The sequence below is a fragment of the Zootoca vivipara genome, chromosome 6 (assembly GCF_963506605.1).
Source record: "Zootoca vivipara chromosome 6, rZooViv1.1, whole genome shotgun sequence".
Lineage (NCBI taxonomy): Eukaryota > Metazoa > Chordata > Lepidosauria > Squamata > Lacertidae > Zootoca > Zootoca vivipara.
The window spans coordinates 15,393,461-15,406,639 of NC_083281.1; the positions used below are offsets into that span (position 1 = coordinate 15,393,461).

The 13,179-nt window shown below is 50.2% G+C and overlaps 1 protein-coding gene across 1 annotated transcript in view; it reads left to right on the top strand.

Annotated features, from left to right (window-relative positions):
* The window catches only part of LOC132592278 (uncharacterized), a 436,287-nt gene that overhangs the window by 247,535 nt on the left and 175,573 nt on the right, over positions 1-13,179 (top strand). The gene's annotated exons all lie outside the window — the stretch shown is intronic.

Consider the following 13,179-nt stretch of genomic DNA (forward strand, 5'->3'; position numbering starts at 1 on the left):
GAGAGGGAAGAAGTTACAAGGGGTCATCACCATGGCTCACAGGACTTTAGAAGGAAGGGAGCTCAGCTGGGTCACATAATTAACAACAACAACAACAACAACAACAACAACAACAACAACAACAATTTATTATTTATACCCTGCCCATTTGGCTGGGTTTCCCCAGCCACTCTGGGCAGCTCCCAACAGAATATTAAAAACAAAATAAAACACCAGACATAAAAAACTTCCCTAAACAGGGCTGCCTTCAGATGTCTTCTAAAAGTCAGATAGTTGTTTATTTCCTTGACATCTGATGGGAAGGCGTTCCACAGGGCAGGCGCCACCACCTAGAAGGTCCTCTGCTTGGTTCCCTGCAACCTCACTTCTCGCAGTGAGGGAACCGCCAGAAGGTCCTCAGTGTCTGGACCTCAGTGTCTGGACTGAACGAAAGGGGTGCAGATGCTCCTTCAGTATTCCAGAGTTTTAGGGTTGGAAGGGTCCCCCAAGAGTCATCTAGTCCAACCTCCTGCAATGCATGAATCACAGCTATAGGTTCCCTTATAGACTGCATCCAACCTCTGCTTAACAACCTCCAATGATTTGTAGAATCATATGGTTGGAAGGGACCCCAATCATCATCTAGTCCGACCCTTGCAATGTGGGAATCAAAGCCGAAGAATTCTATCCATCCAAGCTCTGCTTAAAAACCTCCAACGAATCATAGAATTGCACAGCCGAAAGGTACCCAAAGGCCATCTATTCAACCCACTGCAAAGCAAACAGCACAGCTAATCACAGTCAGGCCAAAAACTGGGAGCCCCTCGGTGGAAAATAGCCCCAAATCTTACACTGGGTGCTTGTTATCATTCACTCTAGAATTTAGCTATAATGGATAATTTGAGGTTTCAACAGGGACTAGAAAATGCACACACTTTTTATACAATTTGGCATTCTTTTATTGAATATACAGTGAGGTCCTTATTTTCGAGCCGACCCTCATCACAACCTGGCAAATATTCTCCACTTGGCCTTTATTTTTTTGACTCATGAGCAACTGTACTCATCCTATATCCTTGTTTTACAGCTTTGTTTTTCATTTTTAAAATTTTCATCTGTTGTTATAACTGTTCTCTCTGTTTTATACACGTTATAAAATGAAACTTCAAAACTTTACCAAAAACGTTTTAAAAGAGAGAAGAGCCCAGCTGTTTCATAGAATTTCATAGAACTGTAGAGTTGGAAGGGATTCAAAGGGTCATTTTCGTTTATTATTTGTTTCTATTTATTATATTTGTATTCCAGCCTTCACCCGCAGATCTCAGGGCCCTTCACAGCATAAAAATACAAGATAAAAACACAAAATACAGAATTAGTTTCAAAACCAGCACTTTGAAACTAATTGGCAGCAAGTGCGGTCAGGTCAGGATCGGTGCGATATGCTCACACCGTCTTGCCCTGGTGAGATTCTGCAACCAGCTGAAGTTTCCAGTCTTCAGGGGCAGCCCCACATGCAGGGGCGTACCCAGGATCAAAATTAGGGGGGGCAAGGGGCGGGAGGGGAGGGGCCACAGTGGGAATGTGGGCGGGGCTACGTGGCCTGCGCCTCCCAGTTCTTCCGAGGAGGCGGCCCCAGGCTCCCGCGCCCGGCACGAAGCTCCAGAGGCGCACGGGGAGCGCAAGCTTGTGCCTGCCTCCTCCGTGCCTCACAGCTCTTTCAAGGAGGTGGCCCCAGGCTCCCCCGCCCAGCACGAAGCTCCAGAGGCGCGCGGGGAGCGCGAGCTTGTGGCTGCCTCCTCCGCGCCTCCCAGGTCTTCCGAGGAGGCGGCCCCAGGCTCCCGCTCCTGGCGCAAAGCTCCAGAGGCGCACGGGGAACGCGAGCCTGTGGCTGCCTCCTCCGCTTACGCTCCACGCTCCCGCTTAGCGCTCCTCCGCTTACGCTCCCCGCGCGCCTCTGGAGCTTCGCGCCGGGAGCGGAAGCCTGGGGCTGCCACGCTGCGCCCCTCAGGCTTTTGCTTCTAGGGGGGGGGCAATTGCCCCCTCCTGCCCCCCCTGCCTACGCCCATGCCCACATGTAACACACTGCAGTAATCTAACGAGAGCATAGACAACAGAAGTTAAACTGTCCCTGTCCAGATAGGGGCGCAGCTGGGACACCAGCCGAAGCTGATGGAAGTCACTCTGTGCCACCTGAGCCTCAAGGGACAGCAAAGGGTCCAGGAGGACCCCCAAGATACGCACCTGCTCCTTCAGAGGAAGTGTAACCCCATCAAGAGCAGGCGACCTCCCATCTATGCGATAGGGAAAGTTCTTCGTGCCATTTACTGTGGCGTCTTGGTTCTCAAACGCCTTGGTACTCAAACAACTTGGAGCCCAAACACTGCAAACCTGGAAGTGTTGCGGTTTGCAAACTTCTTTCGGAAGCCGAACGTGCTCCGTTTTGAGTGTTACGCTTCCATTTTCAGTGCCACACTTCCGTCTTGAGTGTTACGCTGCAGTCTGTCTGTTTTTGTTATTTTGCAGTTTTGTTTTCGCGGCTCTTTTGGCTTTGTTTTTCTGATTGTGTGGAACCCAGTTTATTGCTTTCATTTTATGGACCAATGGTCTCGTTAGATAGCAGAATTCATGTTAAATTGCTGTTTTAGGGGTTGTTTTTAAAAGTCTGGAACGGATTAATCCGTTTTCCATTACTTTCTACGGGAAAACGCGCCTTGGTTTTGGAACGCTTTGGTTTTGGAACGGATTAAGTTCAAGAACCAAGGTAGTCGGAATCTCGTTTCTTACGCCACCTTCCACGTGGCAGCCCTTCAGATTTGAAGACAGCTATCCCACCCTGGAGCGTTCTGCATGCCAAGCAGGTGCTCCACCGTGGAGAAAGGCGGGGAAGGGGGGGGGGCTTTTCTTCACTTCCACCCCAGACATCCATTTAGCAAGGAGCGAGTCTCTCTTTCTCTTTGCCAAGAATCTGCGTAATCCTTTTCTAAAGCCATCGGAGCGAGAGGCCATCAACACATCTTGTCATAATGGAATCCCGTAACTTAATTACGTGTCGGGTGGAGAAATTCTTCTTTATGCCTGTCGTGAACCCGCCTTTGCGTCAACTCTGCCGCGTGACCCCGAGGTCTAGCATTATCAAAGAGGGAGGGTAAAAAAAAATTCCTTCTACTCCACATCATTTACAATTCGACAAAGCTCTCATCTCCGGCTTTTTATATCTTTCCACTCCCCCCCCCCCCCCGCCGCCGCCACACACACCCTGACGCTTCCTCTAGCCCGCTTTTCTGAATTGCTAAATTGGATTTCAAGATTCACTCCTATTGACACGGCTCTCCATTCAAAACGTTTGTTTATCCCGCAACGCTCATTCCTCTCATCCCATCTGCAGGGCCTTGACATCTTTGGCAACGCTTTTCAAACCGGCAAACAGCGGATCGCAAACAAAGGCATGGAGCAATCCATAGTGTGTGACCTTCGCCGATCGATCCCCCGACACACCCCTCGCGCGACACCCAGTGCAATTGTTCGGCTGCCTTCCCTCCCTCCCTTCCGCCATAAACTCCTCCTTTGTAGAGCTCCCCAGTGAACTGCTCCAATTTCTAAGTACTGTAGCTGGAATCAACGGGAGATGGTGCTCGTTGGGACTGGGAGGGTGTGAGGCAGGAGGCCGACAGCAGGGGGCGCCAGAGCCAATGGCTGGAAGGGCCAGAACATAAGAGCCAACCAAGGCTCCATCAAGCCTAGCCTCCTGCTCTCGGGGTGGCGAAATACCCCTAATGTTAGGGACTGGTTGGATGAAGAAGAGGGGTGGGAGCCCCCCAGGGAGGACACAGAAGATGATGACTTAGCTCCCGAATTGTGGTGGTGAGGACACGGAGGAGCAGTCTGGGGAATAGGATCATAAATCGTAGAGTTAGAAGGGACCCCTAAGGGACATCCAGTCCAACCCCCTGCAATGCTGGAATCTCAGCTAAAGCACCCATGACTGATGGCCACCCAACCTCTGCTTAGAAACCTCCAAGGAAGGAGAGTCCCCCACTTCCCAAGGGAGTCTGTTCCGCTGCCAGGCAGCTGGGAGGTGCTAGAAGCAGGGGGGGGGGGTTAAGCGATCAAGGGAGGGTCAGGAGAAGGAGGGTCTTCCAGGACAGAGCTAGAGGCTGAGAGTCACAGTCCTGCTGGCTCTCCTCCACCTCTGGCACCCCGTTCAAGTCCTGCAACTTCCTGAGCAAAGGGCCAGACAGGCCTAGAGGAGGAGACCACCCCCTCGAGCATCTAGAGCACCTAAGGCCCTGGGGCTGGATGCGGCCCAATCGCCTTCTCAATTCGGCCCTCGGATCCTCCGGGAATGTGCGTGTTTTTACATGAGTAGAATGTGTCCCTTTTATTTAAAATGCATCTCTGGGTTATTTGTGGGGCATAGGAATTCGTTCATTATTATTTTTCAAAATATAGTCCAGCCCACCACATGGTCTGAGGGACAGTGAACCAGCCCACGGCTGGAAAAGGTTGCTGACCCCTGATCTAGAGCCAGTGGCTAGAAGGGGAAGGGAAGGGCAGGGCCAGTGGTCAGTTTCAGTGCCCTGAAGAGAAACCTGTTTCAACATATTATTAGAATCATAGAATGAGACTCTCAGGGCTCATCTAGTCCAACCCCCCTGCAATGCCAGATTCCTGCCCACAGCCATCCCTGGGTGGACTAGAACCACCAACCTCCCGGTTAACAGCCAGACACACTGAGCAATTGCGCTGCTGAAAGTGGATATTTAAGCCAAGGGCCCTGCCAGCCAGCAGCTCCAGAAGTTTCTAAGAAGGCCGCTTGCCTGAACGTACCTCCTCAAGTTCATTTCTTTTCTTTTCGGGTTTTATCTGATTTGGTCACAAATTGGCAAAGCGCAATTTCCCTGCAAATCTACGCGTCCTGCGCCTTAATTGGATAACCCATTTGTCTCTTTCCACGATAACAAAAACAGATTATCCGAAACAGGCTCTGACTTCGCAAATAGGTATATAAATAACCCCGAGGAAATTTAAAGGACACCCAAGCTCACAGTGGCTGCTGAATACTTGTGGTTAAGGACATAGGAAGGGCCTGGCTGCTGGATCAGGCCAAAGGGGCCAGCATCCTGTCCTCGCAGGGGCCAACCCAGATGCCCATTATGGGAAACCTGCAAGCAAGACCCGAGTGCGAGAGCAGCTCTCCCCAGTTGCGATTCCCAGCAAGGTACCACTGTATTCTGTTGGGAGCCACCCAGAGTGGGTGGGGTATAAATAAATTTATTATTGTTATTATTATTATTATTATTATTATTATTATTATTATTATTATTATTATTTCCAGCAACTGGTACCCAGTTCCCAGCATCTAAGCAGGCCTTGAAAGTCTCTCAGAACAGACCAATGCCAAGCCACAGCATCATAAAGAAATATCTGCCATTGCAGAACAACAAACACCAAGCCAGCAAACATCCAGCGAGATTACTATTTCATGACCAAACACTCAGAGAACAAACACGAATCTAGCAAATACCCATTATCAATTTAATTAATCTCAAATTACCAAATACCAAATATTTATTTATTTTTAAAGATCGAACTCAGCTCCCCGGTGATGTCTCACAGCATTTGCAGGCTTGATGACACTTGCTCTGCTTGTCCCTCTGTATTCTCCTTATTTATTTACGCCTGGTTTGAGTTTCTTTAAAAATACAATTACAAATAAAGGATTGTTCCGCCCCCTCAATCCTCTGGAAGCCCTACCCATTCCCTGTACCGTATCTGAGACTGAGATCACCACCTATATGGTTACACACACTTTTCATGAATACGTATTCTGAACTCGGTGTCTCTTGAAGAAGCCATTCTAGTATAGCAAGAATTAACCATATTTATTTTTATTTATTAAATTTAGATCTCACCTCCAAGGAGCTCAAGGGGAGGGGGCATGGTCCTCCCTCTCCGCACTCCTCATTTAATCCCCACAACTACCCTGTGAGGTAGGCTAGGCTGAGAGGCAGTGACTAGCACCCAAGGTCACCCGGCAAACTTCATGGCCGAGTGGGGCGATTTGAACCCTAGTGTCCGGAGATGGAGTCAGGCGTGGCTCAGCAACAGAACAATAAAAGGCCCGATGTCCGTGGAGTTAACTCTTTATTCAAAGAAGCTAAACAGCTCAGTCCTAGTGGTCACAGCTGCCCTTACCAGTAGGCCTTTGCCTGGAGGTCCTTGCCTTCCCACTGCTCTCTAAGACTCCTCCTCCTCTGGGTCCTTCACAATCTGAGACTATTTGCCATGTCTGTCTGGCTCTGCCCTCTTCACACCTCTTCTAGTTCTGGGAGACCAGGAGGGATGGGAGCCAGTCACAGCAGAAGGGGGAGAATCCCTGTATTCTTCAGCAGAGATGCCTCAGCTCTGTCTCCTGGCCCCTCAGCCTCTTCCTGCTCCTTGAACCCTGCTGTCCCTTTGGCTTCCAACATCTCCTGCCATGGGCGTAGGCAGGGGGGGCAGGAGGGGGCAATTGCCCCCCCTAGAAGCAAAGGCTGAGGGGCGCAGCAGTGTGGCAGCCCCAGGCTCCCGCTCCCGGCGCGAGCCTGGAGCCGCCTCCTCCGAAGACCTGGGAGGCGCAGGCCACGTAGCCCCGCCCACATTTCCGCTGTGGCCCCTCCCGCCCCTTTCCCCCACCCCTTGCCCCCCTAATTTTGATCCTGGCTACGCCCCTGCCTCCTGCCCCCTCTTCTCCCTCTGACCCCCTTCACCGTCATCCCACCACCAATCCCCTGGCTCTGAGCCTTCTTCCCCTGGGGGTTCCCCACCTCTCCCACCGCTCCTCTGCATCCTGGTCTCTCCCAAGAGCACTCTAACCACTGCACCTCTCTCTCTCTCTTACTTCATCATGCTTCTTTCAAGCCTCTTCAACTCTTATGCAGCCTGTACAAATTTGCCATAATGGCATTCTCCAAGGATGGGCAGCCACTGGCCCCCTGGACAGGAACCAGCCTTACACCGAGGAAGACCACTGGTTCATCTCACTCAGTACTGTCTACACTGACTGGCAGCAGCTGGTTGCAAGCAGGGGTCTCTCCCAACTCTGCCTGGAGGTGTCTGGCGCCATGGTGCAAAGATCCCTCCAACGAGCCCCCCCCCCCAATTTCCCAGAGTTGTCAACCTTTTTCCCAAGCCTCTGCAGGGATTGCTCTCCTCCCACGGAGGCTTGGGAGGCAAGCTGCACGCCTACCAGCCATATGGTTGACGGGGTGCAGCTGGCAGGTGTGCAGGGAAAGGGGAGGCCGCCGGCAAAGCTGTGCAGCTCCCCCACTCACTGGGGCGACCCTGAGAGGCTGGCGCCCTGGTGCAACGCACCACTAAGCCCAATGGGAAAGACGGCTCTACTGGGGTTGAACCTAGGACCTTTTGCATGCAAGCCAGGTGCTTTACGGCCCTCACCACCACCCCCAGATTACAATTCCCATCCTCCCGGACCACATTGACTAAGGTGGATGGGAGATACAGGTTTTCCGGCCCAGCAGGGATGCTAGGCTCTCTCCAATATTTTGCGTAACAAGAGTCAGGTGGCAACGGTCCCAGACAATATTAGTTCTCTCGAAATGCACAGATGCCGTCTTTGCACGAGTCGATAAGAGCAAGATTGATTCACATTCGTAGCCCCGGCATCCATCGTCAAAATTCATATGAATCATGTGGAGATTCTCGGGTGTCATGTACCATCTAGCGATTATCACTTTGAGACGGCATTTTTCGGTAGCCTAGCCTACGATGAAAAATTACGCCCATTTCGAAACATACTCCCAGATCTCCGAAAAACTATGGCTACTCCGGAGAGCAGGTCTCCAACGCGGGAGACATTTTCTACAGAAGGAAGGAAGTGCACACTCGATGCACCAATAAGGTTGCCAAACTTCCAGGTCTGACTCGGAGCGCTTGAATTTCCGGATGAGCAAATATATATACATGAAAGGATGATTCCACACAGCTTGCAAGCTTTAGCTCAGTGGCAGCTAGCTGCAAATTACAGCCTAGACTCTCCGAGGGTCTGCCCTTCTCTGCTACCCTCTCCCAATTAATCTGCATCACCAGTGGGGGGGGGGTCCTCATGACATCACCAGGGGCTGCCCCTGGGTCTCAGGTTTGGGCCCTGAAATCTCAGGATCTGGGCAGTGGCAGACTTTGGGCATTGAAATTTCAGCAGCAGCCAGTGCGATGCCCAACCTGCGATGCCTCCCATCTTTTGGTCCCTCGCTCTGGCGCAACCAGCGTAGGGAAGCAAAATTGGGACGTTTGGGACCGGGAACAGAAGCCAGGGCAGGTTCTGCCCGTCGGTGATGTCCTGAATAAATTGGGAGATTTGAGGGGTCTGGGCGGCTCCTGCAGCTCCCTCTGGATTTGGCACCCGGTGAAGGCAAACCAGTCACGCTCCCCGAAATCCACATCTGATCTGAGCAAACCAAAAGAAGTCTCTGGCTCCTAGCAGCCTACAGTCACCATTTACAACAGTGGTTTCCCAAGGGGACGGGAGCATTCCCTTGCAGGGGCGCGATTCCCTAGCGGGGCATCAAGAGTCGGGGTGCAGTAGGGGGGTGCCAGAGGCGTAAACAACTATCAAGAGTCTGAAAAGCTGGCATCACTGGATCAAGCTCATCAGTTTTGCTGAATCAAGGAAGCTAGTTTCAATTGGATTTTGAACACACGCCTGATTGATTGTTACCGCTTTGAATTTTGTCGTGTTGTTATCTTCCTTGGTGAGTCATGCAAACTGCTGGTCTAAATAATGATTTTTATAGGGTCGGGGGCACTGGGGGTAAGCTTGTGGAACCGAGGGGATGGTGGCACCCAAAACTCCTGGTTTAGACTGAGGAGGAGGGCATGAAAGCATTAGTGACAACAGAAGAATGAGAGCTGCTGCAGGTATCAATCTCGCTTTTGTTACCGGCAACGAGGGCAAAAGGCCAAGGTTTTTCGCAGAAAGGAGGGGGAGGCTTGAATCTGCCTGTTGGCACGTGATGCCCAACAGTGAGAGGCACCCTCATTTCTCCCCCCCCCCCACCACCACCACCACGGCAGGGGCTGAGTCACCAGCTCTCTTCGTGAAGAGGCCTCCCCCTTCCTGCCTTGGTCTCCCTCCGCTGCCAGCCTTCGCCATCACCACTGGCGACGCAACGCACCACAAGGATGCAGAAGGAAGGAAAAGAGGGCAGGGAGCCACGTGACAGCATCTGGAACAAAAGACACAGGCGCTCGCATGCCAAGGCCGCCGTCACTCGCACATGCGGTCCAAGAAGAATTGCACAGCCGCACCGAGAGCCTGGCCTAGGAGGACCCAGCAGGTGAACCACACTGACTCTGCACAAGCCCCAGAAAATCTGGATCCAATGATGCAATGACGCTGAAGGGAGGAAGGAATTCTTTACACAGCATGTAGTTAAACTGTGGAACTCCCTCCCACAGGAGCCAGGGATGGCCAACAGCTTGGACCTCTTAAAAAGGGGATTTGACGCATTTATGGAGAGCTATCAAAATTTATCCTCTGTTCTCACTGATGGAGGGAGCGACGCTTCTGAATCTTACTTGCTGTGTTTCCCCCCAAGGCATCTAGTTGGTCCCTGTGAAAGCAAGGTGCTGGACTAGACAGGCCCCCTTTGGCCTGATCCAGCAGACACGTCTTATGCAGATTAATTGAATTTACATCATCTTGCCTATTTTTTCACAATTTATTCGTCTCAAGGTGGGCAAACCGCTAACCTGCTGGAATTCCTGTTAGTCCCCTTGGCCAGCTTTTTGAGACTGGTCCCAAGCTTATTTTGGCAATCGTAAGGACTAGAATCATAGAACTGGAGAGTTGGAAGGGAACCGTGCGGATCATCTAGCCCAACCCCCTGCAACAGCAGGAATATGCAGCTGTTCCTTATGGGAATCGAACCTGTGACCTTGGCGTTATCATCTGCACGCTCTAACCAACTGAGCTATCCAGATGGATCTTTAAAAAAAAGAAGGAGAATAAGAGATTCTCAAGTTTCTGAATTCCCCAACCAATATCGCAAGGGCACATGCAGAGAACCTCACCAGAAAATAACTGCAATATCTGGGAGTAAGGCACAGGATTTTTTGTGAGAGCGCTGGCAGGCATAAGCTCGGCAAACCCTCCTTAGTGCTTGGGGGAGGCTGTGCATTGAAATCCTTGCAGATATCAATGACACAAGCATCTCCTTTTGGCGCCACTGCTATCTGACGTGACATATTTAATGAGGACTAGCTCCCCAGAGGGGCAGAGGAAACACTGGAGATGGCCTGCGGAGATGGGGAAAATGCCACCCAGAGGCTGCTGGGAGCAGCCAGCGGCTGGCATCCTGCTCCCACAAGGCAGATCATGCAGCCCAAAATGGCATCAATCTGGGCTTTTTAGCCCCTGAACCTGAAACAGCCAAAGGACTGAACTCCAGAACGGATGAAGCCGCCCCAGCAATAAAGGCTGTCATCCGATTAAATAATTTCCAGCAGATTCATATCGAGATTCTTCCGCACAATCGCCCAATATTTCATATTTTGGCGCATTACCAAAGCTCAATAGCTAATGAGAAGTGTTGACTGAGAAAGCAATATCCTTTCGAAACAAAAAACCTATTTTGTTTTTAAATAGCCTCTTTCGTTATTCCATGGGGGCTTCCAGATGTAGCGGGGGGGCTGTGTGGAGAGAGAGCAGCATTTCGGTTTCCCCCAGAATGGAGCAAATCTAGATTTTAAAAGGGTGAATACAGGCTGGAATTTTGATGTCAAGGATATTGGGAACTTGCATGCACAAGATATGTTTACGGAGGAATGCAAGCCTACCCTGAGGTGCCCAGGATCATTGAAAGATTCAGGACGGAGAAAAGAAAGCCCTTTTTCGTGCAGTTAAACTGTGGAACTCCCTCCCGCAGGAGGCAGTGATGGCCACCAATTTGCACAGCTTTAGAAAGGGATTAGACAAATTCATGGAGGGCTATCAATGGCTACTAGCCAGGATCCAGAGTTGAGGGCAGCAATGCTTCTGAAAGCCAGTTGCTGGAAACTACGGGGAGAGAGCTCTTGTGTTCGAATCCTGCTTTCAGACTTCACATTGGGGCATCTCGGTGGTCACTGTAAGAATAGGCTGCTGGACTATGATTCCTGCGTCAACTATGCAGATTTCTGCAGCACTAGAATTCCCGCATTGCATGGGGGGCTAGATGGGGGGTCCCTTCCAACTCCATGATTCTATGACTAGAAGATGGACCCTTGGCCTGATCCAGCAATCCCACACAAAACACCCACTCGAAAGCCGCCGCTCCCCGCCCACCATATTAGAGTAATGAAGAAAAAATTAGGAGGGAATTAAAGCCTAGCAAATTAACATCTGTCTTCGCTGGAAATGACAGCCTATTGATTAGAGGCTGCTCCCCAATGTGTTATGTCGATAAGCAGCGTTCTCACTTGCTCAATCCGCTTCGCGAAGACATTATATCAGCAAGACTAACAACAACAACCCTGCAGGGTAGGTCGGCCTTGAGGTCCTCATGCCACTTTGGGTGGGCGGGAAAGCGAAGAAAATAAAAAAAATGGATTGCTTGCCTAAAGCTGCCTATAGATTTAATAGCTGGCGAGGCATGAAAACCCAGGGTCTCTGCCCTGGCTTTGTAATATGTGGGAGCCTCTGAGCATGTGCAAAGAGCTTTTGCAAAAATGACCATAACCTCCATGCACAAACACACTTCCAACCCTACAATTCTATGATTCTGTAATTCAGGCACCCCCCAAAAAAAACTCAGCCCTCCAGATGTTTTGGGACTACAACTCCCATGATCCCTAGCTAACAGGACCAGTGGTCAGGGATGATGGGAGTTGTAGTCACGAAACATCCGGAGGGCCGAGTTTGGGGGGTGCCTGCTGTAGTTCCTTCTCGCCTGAAACAAAACAATAATTATGGGAGTCGAAATAAGCCTTGGCTTAGGCTCCTGGCTGAACACTGAGCTCTCTCTCTCTCTCTCCCCCCCCCCCCCCGCCCGCCCAGGAAAAGAAAGACAATTGAGATGGAGCACCTCTGAGCTGTCCCTGTCTCATCTAAGTCTGCTCTTTGCAGCTGCGCTCCTTGCTCCAATCTGCAAAGCTGACTCTGTTAAAATAAGGGGCACAAAGGGTGCGGAGGTCAAAGCCGCAATCTCATCTGGTCCAGACATGACCTGCCCATCTCCCTCGAGTCTCCAAAGCGGAGAGTGATGCTTCCAGAAGGGAAAATTACTTTGGTGCTGCTCTTCCGCATAGTTTGTTACAATTAAGAGCAACGAGGTAAGGAATTAAAATCCGGGGGTGGATGGCAAGCTACCTCCAGCCATCACCAGCTAATTAATAAATGAAGAGCATAATTAGGAGCTATTTTGCTTTCGCTGACGGCCTGGGAATCAAAAAAGTTCAATAGAAGTTCAAGCAAAGAGGCAGATTTTTCCCTTTGTTAAGTAGATTTGCTCCAACCTACACACGCAAACGTTTTCTAAAATGATGGAATTCAAGACCACTGGGGAAAAGAATAATTATGGTCACATTAAAAAAAAAAAGTGGAGATTTCAACTCTGGGAAAACCGCCAAGCAGTCTGGGGGAAGAATATCAGGAGATCTTAAACCAGGGTTCAAGTATACTTCTTGGTTCTGGCCGATGTCCAAAAAAAGAAAGTCTGTGAGTGGCTATTTGTATGACCTTTTTTGTACAAAGACTCGGTGTGTCTTTCTCTAACACACACCAGTGCCGGATTTACGTATAAGCTAAGCAAGCTGTAGATCAGGGCCCCACTCTCTTGGGGGCCCCCAAAAAAATGTAAGGAAAAAAAAACTGGATGTACATTTCCAAAATATAAGATAAAAAACAAATAAAATAAAACCTACATACAGCAACAGTGTTTTGTGTTGTGTAGGCTCCTATTTTGTTATGTGCAAATGGCTTTATATACCAATTAGGTCCATAAATTACCATATAGCATATATTCAACACAAAAAACAGCGACAATTTGTTGTTGACAGAGGACAGCTGGACATATAAAGGGCCCCATTACCTTCAGGAGCTTAGGGCCTCTCATCAAACCTCAATCCGGCCCTGACACACACACATTCCCATCAAAATCCGGCATGAAATTTTGCAGAGGCTAAGGAGTTAAGAGAGAGTGTTTTCATCACGGTTCATAAGGA